This window comes from Coregonus clupeaformis, chromosome 6, assembly GCF_020615455.1.
Source record: "Coregonus clupeaformis isolate EN_2021a chromosome 6, ASM2061545v1, whole genome shotgun sequence".
NCBI lineage: Eukaryota > Metazoa > Chordata > Actinopteri > Salmoniformes > Salmonidae > Coregonus > Coregonus clupeaformis.
The window spans coordinates 31252991-31257990 of NC_059197.1; positions in this window are offsets into that span (position 1 = coordinate 31252991).

Genomic DNA, 5000 nt, shown 5'->3' on the forward strand with positions numbered 1-5000 from the left:
GGGAGAGAGAGAGTGGGGATGGGAGGAGGGAGAGAGAGAGAGGGGATGGGAGGAGGGAGAGAGAGAACATGGGGAGGGAGAGATAGAGGATGGGGAGGGAGAGAGAGAGGGGATGGGAGGAGGAAGAGAGAGGGGGGAGGAGGGAGAGAGAGAGGGGAGGAGGGGTGAGAGAGAGAGGGGAGGAGGGAGAGAGAGAGAGGGGAGGAGGGAGAGAGAGAGGGGAGGAGGGAGAGAGAGTGGATGGGAGGAGGGAGAAAGAGAGAGAGGGGATGGGAGGAGAGAGAGGGGATGGGAGGAGGGGGAGAGAGAGGGGGGATGGGAGGAGGGAGAGAGAGGGGGTTGGGAGGAGGGAGAGAGAGAGGGGATGGGAGGAGGGAGGGAGAGAGGGGGGATTGGAGGAGGGAGAGAGAGGGGGGATGGGAGGAGGGAGAGAGAGAGGGGGATGGGAGGAGGGAGAGAGAGAGAGGGGAGGGGAGGAGGGAGAGAGAGAGAGAGAGGGGATGGGAGGAGGAAGAGAGAGAGGGGGATTGGAGGAGGGAGAGAGAGGGGGGATGGGAGGAGGGAGAGAGAGAGGGGGATGGGAGGAGGGAGAGAGAGAGAGGGGATGGGAGGAGGGAGAGAGAGAGAGAGAGGGGATTGGAGGAGGGAGAGAGAGGGGGGATGGGAGGAGGGAGAGAGAGAGGGGGGATGGGAGGAGGGAGAGAGAGAGCGGGGATGGGAGGAGGGAGAGAGAGCGGGGAGGCTGTCTCAGCCTCCAGTATCTATGCTGCAATAGTCTATGTGCCGGGGGGCTAGGGTCAGTCTGTTATATCTGGTGTTATTCTCCTGTCTTATCCGGTGTCCTGTGTGAATTTAAGTATGCTCCCTCTAATTCTCTCTCTCACCCTCTCTCCCTAACTTCCCGGAGGACCTGAGCCCTAGGACCATGCCTCAGGACTAACTGGCCTGATGACTCCTGGCTGTCCCCAGTCCACCTGGTCCTCTCTCCCTCCCCTCCCAGAGGACCTGAGCCCTAGGACCATGCCTCAGGACTACCTGGCCTGATGACTCCTGGCTGTCCCCAATCCACCTGGTCGTGCTGCTGCTCCAGTTTCCACTCTTCTGCCAGCGGCTATGGAACCCTGACCTGTTCACCGGACGTGCTACCTTGTCCCAGACCTGCTGTTTTCAACTCTCTCTCTCTACCGCACCTGCTATTTCAACCTCTAAATGCCCAGCTATGAAAAGCCAATTGACGTTTACTCCTGATGTACAGACCTGTTGCAACCTCTACAACCACTGTGATAATTATTTGACCCTGCTGGTCATCTATGAACGTTTGAACATCATGGAGAAAAATCTGGCCTTCATGGCCATGTACTGTTATAATCTCCACCCGGCACAGCCAGAAGGGGACTGGCCACCCCTCAGAGCCTGGTTCCTCTCTAGGTTTCTGCCTTTCTAGGGAGTTTTTCCTAGCCACCGTGCTTCTACATCTGCATTGCTTGCTGTTTGTGGTTTTAGGCTGGGTTTCTGTATAGCACTTTGTGACATCTGCTGATGTAAAAATGGCTTTATAAATACATTTGATTGATTGATTGAGGGGAGGAGGGAGAGAGCGAGGGGAGGAGGGAGTGAGAGAGGGGAGGAGGGAGAGAGAGGGGAGGAGGGAGAGAGAGAGGGAGGAGGGAGAGAGAGGGGGAGGAGGGAGAGAGAGGGAGGAGGAGGTAGAGAGGGGGAGGAGGAAGAGAGAGGGGGGAGGAGGAAGAGAGAGGGGGAGGAGGAAGAGGAGGAGGGAGAGGGGGGAGAGAGGGAGGAGAGAGAGGGGAGGAGGGAGTGAGAGGGGAGGAGGGAGAGAGAGAGGGGAGGAGGGAGAGAGGGGAGGAGAGAGGAGAGGAGAGGAGGGAGAGAGGGGGAGGAGAGGAGGGAGAGAGAGGGGAGGAGGGAGTGAGAGAGAGGGGAGAAGGGAGTGAGGGAGGGGAGGAGGGAGAGAGGGGAGGAGGGAGAGAGAGGGGAGAACACAGCAGGAAAGGGTGGCCACAGCACTCAAGGGAGTGATTGAAAAAGCTTATTCTACTTTCCCCAACGCACAAGTGGTTATCTCAACCCTGCTACCACGAAAATACTTCCACCCTGTTACCATACAGCAGGTAAACGCAAGTATCTCCAGTGACTGTGCCTCAAAACCAAATGTGACAGCATTCCCTCCCCCATATTTTTTGGGTTTTTGTTTGTCCACCCGCCTCTTGAGGAGGAAAATGTTTTATTTAATCAATTTTAGGAATAAGGCTGTAACGTAACAAAATGTGTAAAAAGTCATGGGGTCTGAATACTTTCCGAATGCGCTGCATGTATATGTACATATCTACCTCATACCCCTGCACATCGACTCTGTACTGGTACCTCATGTATATAGCCAAGTTATCGTTACTCATTGTGTATTTATTCCTCATGTTATTATTTTTCTATTATATATTTTTTTACATTGTTGGGAAGGGCCCGTAAGTTAGCAGTTCACTGTTAGTCTACACTTGTTGTTTACGAACCATGTGACAAATACGATTTGATTTGATATTTCGGCTCAATTGAAAATGACCTTTAAATTTCAATCGCGCTGTAGTGCGGATCTTTAGCGCAACAGATTTAATCGAGCCCTATGTTTAGTAGGATGAATACAGGTCCCGTGTAGCTCAGTTGGTAGAGCATGGTGTTTGCAACGCCAGGGTTGTGGGTTCGATTCCCACGGGGGTCCAGTATGAAAATATATGCACTCACTAACTGTAAGTCGCTCTGGATAAGAGCGTCTGCTAAATGACTGAAATGTAAATGTAAATAAATGTAAGTTCTCAATGGGATTAAGGTCTGGGGAGTTTCCTGGCCGTGGACCCAAAATGTCGATGTTTTGTTCCCCGAGCCACTTAGTTATCACTTTTTCCTTATGGCAAGGTGCTCCATCATGCTGGAAAAGGCATTGGTCGTCACCAAACTGTTCTTGGATGGTTGGGAGATGTTGCTCTCAGAGGATGTGTTGGTCCCATTCTTTATTCATGGCTGTGTTCTTAGACAAAATAGTGAGTGAGCCCACTCCCTTGGCTGAGAAGCAACCCCACACATGAATGGTCTCAGGATGCTTTACTGTTGGCATGACACAGGACTGATGGTAGCGCTCACCTTGTCTTCTCCGGACAAGGTGTTTTCCGGATGCCCCAAACAATCGGAAAGGGGATTCATCAGAGGAAATGACTTTACCCCAGTCCTCAGCAGTCAAATCCCTGTACCTTTTGCAGAATATCAGTCTGTCCCTGATGTTTTTCCTGGAGAAAAGTGGCTTCTTTGCTGCCCTTCTTGACACCAGGCCATCCTCCAAAAGTCTTTGCCTCACTGTTTGTGCAGATGCACTCACACTTGCCTGCTGCCATTCCTGAGAAAGCTCTGCACTGGTGGTGCCCCGATCCTGCAGCTGAATCAACTTTAGGAGACGGTCCTGGCGCTTGCTGGACTTTCTTGGGCGCCCTGATGCCACCTTCACAACAATTGAACCTCTCTCCTTGAAGTTCTTGATGATCCGATAAATGGTTGATTTAGGTGCAATCTTACTAGCAGCAATATCCTGATTACGGCACATGTTTCCTTGCAGGTAACCATGGTTAACAGAGGAAAAACAATGATTTCAAGCACCACCCTCCTTTTAAAGCTTCCAGTCTGTTATTCTAACTCAATCAGCATGACAGAGTGATCTCCAGCCTTGTTCTTGTCAACACTCTCACCTGTGTTAACGAGAGAATCACTGACATGATGGCAGCTGGTCCTTTTGTGGCAGGGCTGAGATGCAGTGGAAATGTTTTTTGGGGGATTAAGTTCATTTTCATGGCAAAGAGGGACTTTGCAATTAATTGCAATTCATCTGATAAGTCTTCATGACATTCTGGAGTATATGCAAATTGCCATCATCCAAACTGAGGCAGCAGACTTTGTAAAAATTAGTATTTGTGTCATTCTCAAAGCTTTTGACCACGACTGTACATAGTGGTAGGCTTCGAGGAGACTCCTATGGTAGGTACACCTATAGCTCATCTCTTGGCAGTAGTACTGTAGACTACTTTATCACTGACCTCAACCCAGAGTCTCTCAGAGCGTTCACAGTCAGCCCACTGTCACCCCTATCAGACCACAGCAAAATCACAGTCTACTTGAACAGAGCAATACTCAATCATGAGGCATCAAAGCCAAAGGAACTGAATAATATTAAGATATACTACAGATGGAAGGAAAGTAGTGTCGAAACCTACCAAAAAACAATTAGGCAACAACAAATTCAATCCCTTTTAGACAACTTCCTGGACAAAATGTTTCACTGTGATAGTGAAGGTGTAAACTTGGCAGTAGAAAACCTAAACAGTATATTTGACCTCTCAGCTTCCCTTTCAAATCTAAAAATGTCTAACAGAAAACCAAAGAAAATTAACAACAATGACAAATGGTTTGATGAAGAATGCAAAAACATAAGAAAGAAATTGAGAAACCTATCCAACCAAAAACATAGAGACCCAGAAGATCTGAGCCTACACCTTCACTATGGTTATTCACTAAAACAATACAGAAATACACTACGGAAAAAGAAGGAACAGCACATCAGAAATCAGCTCAACGTAATTGAAGAATCCATAGACTGTCATGCTCGTCGGGAAGAGAGGAGGACCAAGGCGCAGCGTTGAATGCGAACATATTTATTTATATAATGATCACACGATCAAAAAAACAACAAAACGATAACGCGACAGTAAATGGTCAAACACAAACCAACACCAACAAGATCCCACAACAACTGTGGGAAAACAGCCTGTATAAATATGGTTCCCAATCAGAGACAACCAGCCACAGCTGACACTCGTTGCCCCTGATTGGGAACCAATCTGGCCAACATAGAAATGCACTTACTAGATAAACAAATGAAATGCACACCCTAGCTCAACATACAAGTGTCCCCAGAGCCAGGGCGTGACATAGACTCTAACCACTTT